General features: G+C 47.2%; 1 long non-coding RNA gene across 2 annotated transcripts; it reads left to right on the plus strand.

Moving 5' to 3' along the window:
• Positions 1–7,751: 7,751 nt before the first annotated feature.
• Positions 7,752–12,005, plus strand: LOC138849113 (uncharacterized). Of its 2 annotated transcripts, none has more exons than XR_011387532.2 (3): positions 7,752–8,170; positions 11,341–11,512; positions 11,686–12,005. It is a non-coding gene; the product is annotated as an uncharacterized LOC138849113 (long non-coding RNA). The 2 variants fall into 2 exon arrangements; XR_016230932.1 differs by having other exon boundaries at positions 7,752–8,039.
• Positions 12,006–12,510: the final 505 nt, after the last annotated feature.

Here is a 12,510-nt window from a genome sequence, read left to right on the forward strand (position 1 = left end):
CAGTGCCCATATGGGATGCTGGCAGTGCAGGTGGATGCTTAACCTACCATGCCACAGTGCTGGCCCCTACTTGTTTTTTGTTTTTCAGCTAAGTTTCCCCCTGACCTGAAGGCTCTCTGTCCAGCCCCAGGCCTTCTGTTAGTGTAACACAGGCACCACATAATGACGTTTTGGTGAATGCTGGATTATATACACAAGGGTGTTCCCATTAGGTTATATCATCTGGTGATATGGCTGTCGTCTTAGCATAAGCACACAACAATGACGTCACCTAGGGACGCATGTCTCAGAACATGACCCTGTCATGCAGTGGGACCCGCCCGTTTATCCTGCTTGTGTTGCACAGAAAGCTGGTCCCGATCAAGGTGAGCAGGCTCAGAGACGGGGTGTTGATTCTGTGGTCACTCAGCCAGGAGGCAGCAAAACAGAGGGTGAGGATGCAAAGTACACGGCATGTCCACCTCGCCTCTCCTCCTTCTCACCAGGGTGTGGTGGCCAGGGCCCCTGCAGAAAATCCCATGAGGTCCAGGCAGTCCCTGCAGGAGGACTTCCCTGAGGAGGGGCTGAGGCGAGCTGGGAGGGCAAGGCTGGGAGCACCTTCCCCTGGTCCTTCTTGGGCCTGCGCCTGAGTCTCCCCAGCTCTTGTTCCAAGCCACGAGACCAACTCTGGTCTGCAACGAGGTCCTCATCCCTTCTGAACACTCGCCGCAGTTTAAGAAGCTTCTTTTGGGGCCGGCACCATGGCTCACTTGGTTAACCCTCCGCCTAGCGGCGCCAGCATCCCGTATAGGCACCAGGTTCTAGTCCCAGTTGCTCCTCTTCCAGTCCAGCTCTCTGCTGTGGCTCGGGTAGGCAGTGGAGGATGGCCCAAGTGCTTGGGCCCTTCACCCGCATGGGAGACCAGGAGGAAGCACCTGGCTCCTGGCTTTTAATCAGCACAGCACCGGCTTTAGTGGCCATTTGGGGAGTGAACCAACAGAAGGAAGACCTTTCCCTCTGTCTCTCTCTCACTATGACTCTACCTGTCAAAAAAAAAAAAAAAAAAAAGGCTTCTTTTGAAAGGCAGTCAGGATGCCACTAGCAATGAACACCGTATCCCTGCTCACCATCTTTCTGGGTATTAGTTGAGGGCAAGAGTGGAACATGAGTGACACATCTGGAGAAAGAAAAGAGACAGAAAGGGGGTTGTTGCTGTGGCGCAGCGGGTTAACACCATGGCCTGAAGCGCCGGTATCCCATATGGGCACCGGTTCGAGTCCCGGCTGCTCTGCTTCTGATCCAGCTCTCTTCTATGGTCTGGGAAAGCAGTAGAAGATGACCCAGGTCCTTGGGCCCCTGCACCTGCATAGGAGACCCAGAAGAAGCTCCTGGCTCCTGGCTTCAGATCAGCGCAGTTCCAGCCATTGCAGCCAATTGGGAGTGAACCAGCGGATGAAAGACCAACTCTCTCTCTGCCTCTCCTCTCTCTGTGTAACTCTGACTTTCAAAAATATTTTTTTTTTTAAAAAGAGATTGATGGGCCAGCGCTGTGGCTCAATAGGTTAATCCTCCACCTGCAGCGCCGGCACACTGGGTTCTAGTCCCGGTTGGGGCGCCGGATTCTGTCCCGGTTGCCCTCTTCCAGTCCAGCTCTCTGCTATGGCCTGGGAGTGCAGTGGAGGATGGCCCAAGTGCTTGGGCCCTGCACCCGCATAGAAGACCAGGAGAAGCACCTGGCTCTTGGCTTTGGATCAGCACAGTACACAGGCTGCAGCGCGCCGGCCACAGGGGCCATTGGGGGGTGAACCAACGGCAAAAGGAAGACCTTTCTCTCTGTCTCTCTCTCTCTCTGTCCACTCTGCCTGTCAAAAAAAAAAAAGAGTTAAAAAAAAAAAAGAGATTGATGATAGTAGCAAGCTTTCCTTAGGGTTGCCTAAGCCAGAGTATTCATTTTTTTAAAACATTCATTTATTTATTAAGTAAACCTTTTTTGCACCCAAGGAAGAAGACTAACTACCCTTCGGTATACAGTAGGTGATCAGTAAATGTTAGTTATTGTTGTCATGGTGATGAGTATCAGTACTGCTGCTACTATTACTGTTTGCCTTGTCAACACACTGTGCTGGCTTCTGGGGACAGAGAAGAGGAAAGACCTAGGCTCTATCCCCAGTGAACTTACCATCGGCAAGGACAGCAGGTGAGTCGGTGGCAGATTATGGCACATTGCCATCCGTGCTGGGCCAGCGTGGCCCGGATGTCTCTGACATTGGCTGGGGGAGGGTGGGGGCGGGGATAGGGGCTGCTTCTGCAGAAAACAGCTCCTGAGGGGCCTCTCTAAGGACGAATGGAAATTGATCAGGTGTATCAGTTAGGATCTGGCTGCTGTAAACAGAGTGTGTCTAGAAAGGACACAAGGTGTCCACATGGACTCGGAGGAAGCTGGAGGACAAGATTCAGGATGGCAGTGATGAGGTGAGAGGATGGCGTGGCCCCTGGAACCCACAGGCAGAAGGTGATCTTCGTTGGCCTGCTGTTTGGTGTCATTACTTCCAGATTCAACATGCCAGACTGGTGTAGCTCATGGGCCAAGGCCACGTCTTAACAGCCAGGATAGATGCATGTTAGGAAGCAGGTCCTTGCAGCTTTGTAGAGGGAGACAGCCGTATCCCTGCAAGATGAGACTGGTCCTCACACCTGGAAAGAAGGTCCGGAGGCTGTGGCCTGGGGTCTTTGTAGTGTCGGAGAGCCAGGGTGTGCACAGGCCTGGCCTGGGGGCCAGAGGCAGCTTTTGACTGTTGCAGGGAATGTGGGAAGGGGAGACCTAGAGGTGAAGCTGGAAAGGTAGACAGAGTCTAGACCAAGGCAAAGCCCAGGACGCCTTTGGTCTTTATTTTGTGAATGAAAGTGTAGTAAGACTTAAGTTTGGGGGAGGGTGGGGGAAAATAGAGGTGGGGTGAGCCCTGGCAAGGGAGCACAGGTGTTTGAAATTCGAGCTGTGCACTCAGGGGTCTTCTCCAAGGGGCCAACCTGTGGCGCAGTGGATTAAGCCTTCATCTGCCAGGCTGGCACTCCATATGGGAGCCTGGTTCAAGTCTGGGCTGCTCTGTTTCCAATCCAGCTCCCTGCTGATGTGCCTGGGAAAGCAGTGGAAGATGGCCCAAGTGCTTGGGTCCTGCACCTCTGTGGAAGACCCGGATGGAATTTCTGGCTCCTGGCTTTGGCCTGGCCCCACCCAGGCTGCTGTACCCTTTTAAGGAGGGAACCAGTGGATGGAAGATATCTCCCTCTCTCTCTCTCCCTCCCTCTGTAACTCTTTCAAATAAATAAATAAATCTTAAAAAATAAAAAAGAGTCTCCCCAAGAACAGCTTCTCTCCAGCACTATATCGGTGATGTTTACGTTAACTGCTGTGGTCATCTTGCCAACTACAATTTTCCCTTCTGCCTCTCTTGTCTGAAGCCAGACCCACCTCTTGCAGATTGCTGCTATCTCGGAAGTTGATTCTGGGCTCTAAATTCTGCTTGTGTTGGAAGGAAATTTAGAGGGAGGTGGAAAGTGGCCAGAACTGCAAGAGCTCCATTGGTTTAGAGCCAGCGCGGTTCACGACGCTCAGCCACAGCTACGTTTTCACAACAAGAACAATGCCGCCCTAGACCACCGAGACAAACAGACATCCTTCCCGAATCCTGACCCCCAGGAGGGAAGCACAGCACAGAGCTGCTCTCTGCAGATGTCTCAGGGTGAAGCGATGGTGTGGTGACCATCTGGCAAATTCGAGGCTGATCCTGATGGAATCTGTAGGCTGATGTGGGAACTTAGGGATAGGAGAAGAAACTCCAGTCACCTGGAGTGGTGAGTGCTGTGGCTTTCGGGGGCCAGAGAAACCACAAGAATGGATAACAGGTGGAGGAAGCAATGCTCCTGGTTAGGGCTCGGAAGCTGGAAGCTGCTGAAGCCACAGATATTGTTCTCTGAGACGTGAGTGGGAAAAGGCAAAGGGGAAACCCACATCTGTCCTTGTGGGGAGCCATAATGCAGACTTACTTCAACTTGCCCTTCCTCCTTTGTGTCTCCCACTCCACAGAATAAGATTTATTTATTTATTTATTTATTTATTTGAAAGTCAGAGTTACACAGAGAGAGGAGAGGTAGAGATAGAGGTAGAGAGAGAGAGAGAGAGAGAGAGAGAGAGTCTTCCATCCGATGGTTCATTCCCCAGATGGCCGCAACAGCCAGAGCTGTGTCAATCTGAAGCCAGGAGCCAGGAGATTCTTCCTGGTCTCCCATGTGGGTGCAGGGGCCCAAGGACTTGGGCCATTTTCGACTGCTTTCCCGGGCCATAGCAGAGAGCTGGACAGGAAGTGGAGCAGCTGGGTCTCGAACTTGCGCCCATGTGGGATGCCGGCACTTCAGGCCAGGGTGTTAACCCACTGTGCCACAGTGCCGGTTCCTGCCCACAGAATAAACCATGAAAGCCACCTCCAAAAGATCACAGCCAGGCCCCGAGTTCAGGAGGAGCCGCTGTTCTGGGGGGATGAGGATGATGGCCACAAGGTCTCCCAACCCCATGATGCCTTCTCAGCTAGCTCAGCCACATGTCTCTGCCCAGCAGACCCTTGAGTGCATGTTTGTGTCTGGAGTTCCTGGGTGGTGACAGACAACAACATAAACAAGAGTGAACCTGCCACAGTCCCTAGTAGCCAAGGATGCCAAGAGTGTAGGGATTTTGGTTCTAGAAAATTCTATAACTCATTTGTGAAGTCTCACCAAAACTGACAGAGAACATTCTGAAAGGCTCCATTGCTACCTGTTTCTGTATGGATTTAGTTATGAATTTTAAAGGATTTAAAAAAAAATTTCAATCAAGATTTTGAAACAATAGGTTGATTTATCCCTGCACTAAAGTCTTCCGCTCCAGACTGAATTACTCTGATAGCTCATGAATCTAAGGTTTCACAAGGTGTTTTTTAAGAGCCTGGGAGTGAATCACCCAGTTCCTTTGAAAGCCACATTGACTCCATAAATGTCAGATGGGCACTTAAACTTGTTTGCAGAGGGACGTCTTGAAACACCATCCATGCACGTAGGGTGAAATGGGTGTTGTACTCTCTGCTCGCTGTCAGGTGTGGGTGTCCCGCTGTCGGAACACAGTCGGTTCAGAGGAAGCATGGCTGGTGGTACATCGCCTCAGCTATGCCAGCAGAGCCCCTGCTGTCACTCAAGAACATTCCAGCCTGAGCAATGGGGAAGTTTGGAGACCAAGTCATGTCTGCATATTTCTTTACATTATACACTTTTGAATGTCTAATTTTATCATACACTTTACATGAAACCTTCCAAGAAAGGAAATAACTATAAAGATCTCAAAATGCAACCTCTAGACTCACTAAATATTCTTTATAATGACATCTAGTCGTTATGCAGAAGTGTGTATTGTTACTAACTCAACCAAAAATAGAGCTGGTGAAATAACCATATAAACTAGCAATCTAAAGGATGTGGACACTGTGTCATTTAAGTCACTTTGCCACTTTTTTAAAATAAAAAAACAAGATTTGCATTGTTTTAATCACATACACATGTGTGTCAAGAATACAATGGAGCCCTGATGCTAACAGATTAAGGTTGAATCTTAGTGCTAATGTGCATAGCAGCCTTGTTCAAGACAGCCAGAAGGAAGAAATAACCCAGATATCTATTACAGGATAAATGGATATACTAAACGTGGCATCTACATCCAGCCACACGATGTCCAGCTTGCAAAAGGCATGAAACTCTGAAGCTTCCTACGATGGGATGAGCCTTGAAAACAAGCGAAATAACCCGGACACAACAGGACAAATGGCAGTTTCTCTGTGAGGTGATGAACACGTTTTGGAGATGGACAGTGGTTCTCAAAAACATGAGTACACTTAGTGCCACTGCAAACATACACTCAAAAGGGGCTAAAGTTGTTCACCTTCTGTGATACATATCTTCCCACAATTTTTTTTTTTTTTTTTACAGGCAGAGTGGACAGTGAGAGAGAGAGACAGAGAGAAAGGTCTTCCTTTGCCATTGGTTCACCCTCCAATGGCCGCCGCAGCCAGCATGCTGCAGCCGGCGCACTGCGCTGATCCGAAGGCAGGAGCCAGGTGCTTCTCCTGGTCTCCCATGGGGTGCAGGGCCCAAGCACTTGGGCCATCCTCCACTGCACTCCCTGGCCACAGCAGAGAGCTGGCCTGGAAGAGGGGCAACCGGGACAGAATCCGGTGCCCCGACTGGGACTAGAACCCGGTGTGCCAGCGCCACAAGGCGGAGGATTAGCCTAGTGAGCCACGGCGCCGGCCAATCTTCCCACAATTTAAGAACAAAATGAAGCCCGGCCTCAGGATTCTGTTGCTCAAGACCACCCTGCTTATTCCTGGACCAGGGACATTGTACTTGCTCTTCCCCCTTCCTGGAACATTCTATCAATGTTTCACACAAACACTGGTGTCTTCTTAACATTCCAGTGTCCGCTCAGCCTCCCCTTGCCCAGCCTGTATCACTTCACCCTGATATTTACTTCCTTGGGCTCCGTCTGTCTCCTCTCACTCGAATGTAAACTTCCAAGAAATTTCTATCTGTTTCATCCCTGTATACTTAAAACTGACCCCAGGTCAGGGCTCAATAAATATTTTTTGAATGACTGCATGACTGAACTAATGACCCTGGTACTTAAAGCTTCGGTGTATAGGTTCTCTACAAACTGGCTGTATTTGAAATCAAGTGCACAGACGGCCCATCCTCCCCTCCCAATTTCTCCAGTCTTAGTTCTAGTATATCATTTACATGAGAAATCCTGAGCCTCTGGACTTGCACCTCACCTGTGTTGAAATCCATCTGGTCCACACCCGCCCTACCGCCTTACCCATATGGAGAGGTTGAGGCACTGTAGGAGGGAAGTGATTTGAAAGGTGACAAACTCAAGCATTGCAGTTCATGGGGCTTCCTGGGATGATTCCAGACTGAAATGATAAAACCACAAGTCTTCTTGAATAGGAACATTTTAAGACGGTCATCAGCTGAGGATGGTCCCCGGCAGGAAAATCCAGGAGCCATCTGTATTGATCTTCGTCCTAGCTTCTGTTCTCACACAATAAAGCCTTCGACACTCACATGCTTACCTCCCCCAGAATGGTACAAGATAAAGCCTGGGGCTCCACTGCCCACAGGTGCACTTGAGATCTAGGGGCTAGCTGTGGAAGAGTTGGGCACCCAAAGACCTCTGTGTTACTGGATATGTTCGGGACAGCAAACCCAGGCTGAGCCCTTTAGAAATTAGTGTAAGAAAGTTGCACTTGTAAATTCAAGTGGCCACAACCCCCAAGTACCCTTGTAAGGCTAAAGACACAGATCAGTCTGATCTGCCAGATAAGTAGTAGGTAAGACAAGTAAGAAATAAGATTTATTCATTATGGTATCCCTTTCTCTGATGTAGGGGTTTAACTTGACCTCATCTGATTTCCCTCCACTCCTCACTCAGTTCTTCACTTACAGACCGTCCATCATCTCTAGCCAGTCAAGATGTAAAGGCATGGCTTCTTTAGCACAAAATCTGTATAGAATATTGGAAAAAAATATGAACTCAAGTGTATCACCTTTGGGAAAAAAGTACTCCAGGTACAGACTGGAAAAAGGAGCTGACAACACCCTTCTTTTATTCCATTCTATTTGCATAATGAAAGAATGGTGCATGAGGAAAAGATGTGGGCTCAGTTAAAGCTTACTCACATCTGCCTTTCCCAGAACCTCCACCTCACTCCCTCTTCCTGTTCTCCGTGAATCAGGTTGTTGCCACCTTCAAAACAGCAGGAAGTCCTATGACGTTTGGCAAAAGCGCTTGAAGGAGAACGCTCACAATCTGAAACAAAAGCAAGCATTGGGCAGATGTCTTCAGTCCCCTGATGGAGCCTTCCCCGGTTCTGGTTCTGTCCGCCAAGCAATCTCGCTCTGCAGCTGCAGTTACCCAGTACCCGTCGCGTACAACACCAGTGAGAAGCGTTTTCTGTCCTGCAGTTTAAAACAACAGCCCAAGCGTGAGTACTCTGGAAGCTGAGTGATGAAAGGATACAAGGAAGTGTGCCTATGCCTACAGCACGGAGGGCCATTGCATAACAGGTGTTTCTACCTTCTGCCGTGAAATCCTACAGAAAAAAGACAAACTATTGTGAGTGTACTACAGTGTATTAGGAGTGGCCATTTAGTGTGTCTTTCAAGCATTATTTAAAATGGATGTGTTAAGTATGTCAATGATTTGGTTGTTTAATTGGGGAAAATAATAAAATTACTCTTATTTGAAATTTCTCTAGTGAGAGTGTTGCATGAACCTATCAGTTCAGTGTGGATCCCTGGATACCACTCCCAAGTTAAATTAACATATAGGGGTTGGCGCCTCGGCTCACTAGGCTAATCCTCCGCCTGCGGCGCTGGCACCCCAGGTTCTAGTCCCGGTTGCCCCTCTTCCAGGCCAGCTCTCTGCTGTGGCCTGGGAGGGCAGTGGAGGATGGCCCAAATCCCTGGGCCCTGCACCCGCATGGGAGACCAGGAGGAAGCACCTGGCTCCTGGCTTCGGATTGGCGCAGCGTGGCCATTTGGGGAGTGAACCAACGGAAGGAAGACCTTTCTGTCTCTCTCTTTCTCACTGTCTAACTCTGCCTGTCAAAAAAAAAAAAAATAATAACATAGGTACAGATGCACATGCATACATGTATGTACATGTAGGTGTATCTCCTTGTATTGCAAAAGGACTTTCCATGTGTGAGGTTTAATTATACTCAATTATATGAGTCCCCAAAAGCGGAAGACAGGGGCAGGCATTTGGTGAAGTGGCTAACACCACTTAGGACACCTGCAGCCCATATTGGGAGTGCTTGATTTGAGTCCTGGCTAAGGGAAGAGCAGCGTGAGGAGGACTTGACCCACCACGGTCGGCTGACAAGACAAGCAAGGGGCTACAAATCAAGAGATGTGAGCAGCCTAACAGGGCAAGGGTGCAGATTCCCTTCCAGAGCCTCCAGAAAGGAACACAGCCCTGTTAACAACTTAACGTTAGCACCGGGAGACCTGTGTCAACCCTCAGACACACAAACCCGTCAGATAATAGATTCATGTTAGCGTAAGCCACTAAATGTGTGGTAATTTGCACATCAAAAATGGAAACATACACAGCTGGCACTGTTAGTAACATCCCTCCAGGTGTCGTGAGCTGCCAGACAGGAGGGAGAGTGGGAAATAAAGATTTCAGTGGTACAAGGGAAGCAACCCTCTGCTTTCTTGGCCTCTGATTCAGCCAATTTTACCTTTCATGTGCCTGGTAAAGTTTTTTTTTATTTTTTAGACAGCTGGAGTTAGACAGTGAGAGATGGCCACTACGGCCAGCGCACTACGCCAATCCGAAGCCAGGAGCCAGGTGCTTCCTCCTAGTCTCCCATGCGGGTGCAGGGCCCAAGGACTTGGGCCATCCTCCACTGCCTTCCCGGGCCACAGCAGAGAGCTAGACTGGAAGAGGAGCAACCGGGAGAGAACCCAGCTCCCCAATTGGGACTAGAACCCGGTGTGCCGGCGCCACAGGCGGAGGATTAGCCAAGTGAGCCATGGCGCCAGCCCTGATAAAGTTTTGCCAAGCATAGTTTTACATCTTTGTCAAACCGATTGTTAAGAATGTGATACTACTATAGTTTTAATACTCTGGAAATATTTTAAAATTTACTGTAAATGAGTGACATGGACATCTTTCCATCTGATTACTGTTTATAGCCGTTGGCTATATTCCCCCGCTGAACTAGCACTTTTTTACTTTTTATTTGTTGAACTTTTTATTTAGTGGAGCATTAAGCCCTTGAATGTAATGTAGATTAGCTCAAAAACTAAGAAAGAAAGGGGGATATGCAGGGAAAAAAGAGAAGGGGGAAAAGGAGAGAGATGGGGGCTAGGGATATCATTATATTCTTTAGAATTATATCTATGTGGAATACTACACAGTGGTAAAAAAAAATCCAATCATTTGCAATAAATGGATGAAACTGGAAAACATCATTCTTAATGAAATAAGCCAGTCCCAAAGAGACAAATACCATATATTCTCTCTGACATTTGATAAATAATAGAGCACCTAAAAGACAATGTTTAGAAGTGAAATTGACACCTTGAGAAGCAATGACTTTGAACAGCCCTTGTCTAGACTGTTGAGGAACAGTTTTTTTTTTCATATACTATTAGTTGAACTCTTAACATAGAGCTAATCATATGTGTATAAAGTTAATTGGAAATAGATGTTAGTAAAAAAAAAAACAGTGAGACTAGAAGAGGAAGGAGAAAGAGGGGTTGGAGTGTGTGTGGGAGGGCAGGGTATGGTGGGTAGAATCACCATGTTCCTAAAGTTGTAATTACGAAATGTATGGGGTCTGGTACTGTGGCATAGCAGGTAAAGCCACTGCTTGCAATGCCAGCATCCCATATGGGCACGGGTTCGAGACCCAGCTGCTCCACTTCCCATCCAGCTCTCTACCATAGCCTGGGAAAGCAGTAGAAAATGGCCCAAGTCCTTGGGCCCCTGCACCCATGTGGGAGATCCAGAAGAAGCTTCTGGCTCCTGGCTTTGGATTGGCTCAGCTCCAGCCAATGTGGCCATTTGGGGAGTGAACCAGTGGATGGAAAATCTCTCTCTGTCCCTCTCACTGTCTGTAACTCTAGCTTTTAAATAAATAAAAAATCTTTAAAAATAAAAAAGAATGTACTACACACAGAAACAGAGATAGTCACAATTATGAAAAAGTATGAAGGCAGAAAATCTAGTAAAAATACAAAGGAAATTCAAGACAATCAATAGAAATATTTGTGGAAAATGGCAGGACTAAGTCATTACTTATCAATAATAATCTAAATGGCCTAAATTCTCCAATTAAAAGATACAGACTGAATGGATGAAACAGAAGCCTCATCTACTTTCTGCCTGCAAGAAACACACATCATCAACAAAGATACACACAGATTGGAAGCGAAAGAATGGAAAAAGATATTCCATTCTAATGAGTGCCCATCCTAATATCAGACAAAATAGTCTTTAACACAAAAACTGTTAAAAGAGACAAAGAAGGGCATTAAATAATTATTAAGGGATCAATTCAACAGGAAGATGTGAGTATAGTAAATGTATATGCACCCAATGCCAGGGTGCCTGGCTATTTAAAATAAATACTGCATTTCAAGTGAAAAAAAAAAAGAAATGTATCTATAGACTATATTGAATCTGTTCTCTGTATTAATATCACATTAGCATGGAAAAATAAAGTATCAAATAATAAGTTTTTTCTTATGCTCTTCTCCTTTTACCTACAGAACAAAGAAAATAATCACTAATGAAGCTCTTGCCTGCACCTCACATGGGGCTAAGGCATCATAAGACCACGAACCAACTTTCCATCAAAGCCAGACAGCACACATTACAGTGGTCCTGCAAGAATCTAATAGAATTGAAAGCTTCCTCTCTCCTAGTGACATCATGGCCATGGTAATGCTTAGCACTACACATCACTCACATGGGCAATGCTGGTGCAGCCAGATCTTCTGGGGTGCCTACAATAAGTCTATAATAACTACAATAATAAAAGTACAGGATTTATGATAATAAAAAACTATGTGGTTGCTTTATGTATTTACTATACCATATCGTACTTTTTATAGTTCTTTTAGAATGCACCTCTACTGACTACGAAAGTTTACTGCAAAAGAGTATGTGAGCAGGGTCGGCATTGTGGTGCAGTTGGTTAAGTCACTGCCTGCAACACAGGCATCCCATATAGGCAATGATTCGAGTGCTACCAGCTCCACTTCCAATCCAGCTCCCTACTACAGCACCTGAGAAAGCAGAAGAAGATGGCCCTGTACCCATGCGGGAGACTCCAATAGAATTCCCAGGCTCCTGGCTGTTGCAGCCATTTGGGGAGTAAAACAGAAGACGGAAGATCTCTCCCCACCCCCCTCCCTCTCCCCCTCCCTCCTTCCCTCCCTGTGTTCCTCCCTCTTGGTATGTAATTCTGACTTTTAAATAAATAAATAAATCTTTAAGGAAATCAAAAAATATAATTAGCCTGCTATGGATATATTGAGTTTTGAGCCCTCATCTGAGGTTTCCTGGGCAGGGCCAGACCCAATGACTTTGCAGGCTTTATACAGCCAACCAGTTAGACGTTCCCCATCCCTGCTTAAAAGGTGACTACATTTCCCCAGTGTGACCCTGGCAGAGACTGGCAGTACCATGATTGGGGCCCAAGTTCCTTTGACTCCAAAGCCTGTACAATTACCATGTGATCCTAACACTGGTTCGTTCTGCTCACCCCAGGACTTTGTCTATTAGTTCTACACCTGTTCTGTAAGGCGAACATATATCTTGGCTGTTCCAGAACTGTCCTGCTGGTTTAAAATATTCTCTCTTCCTCCTGAAAGGTCACCAAACTCTCCCAGAAATGCTAATGTTTCCTCAAATGATAAGCGAGTCAGTGCTATAAT

The sequence above is a fragment of the Oryctolagus cuniculus genome, chromosome 3 (genome assembly GCF_051225735.1).
Source record: "Oryctolagus cuniculus isolate XC-2025 breed Fujian yellow rabbit chromosome 3, ASM5122573v1, whole genome shotgun sequence".
Lineage (NCBI taxonomy): Eukaryota > Metazoa > Chordata > Mammalia > Lagomorpha > Leporidae > Oryctolagus > Oryctolagus cuniculus.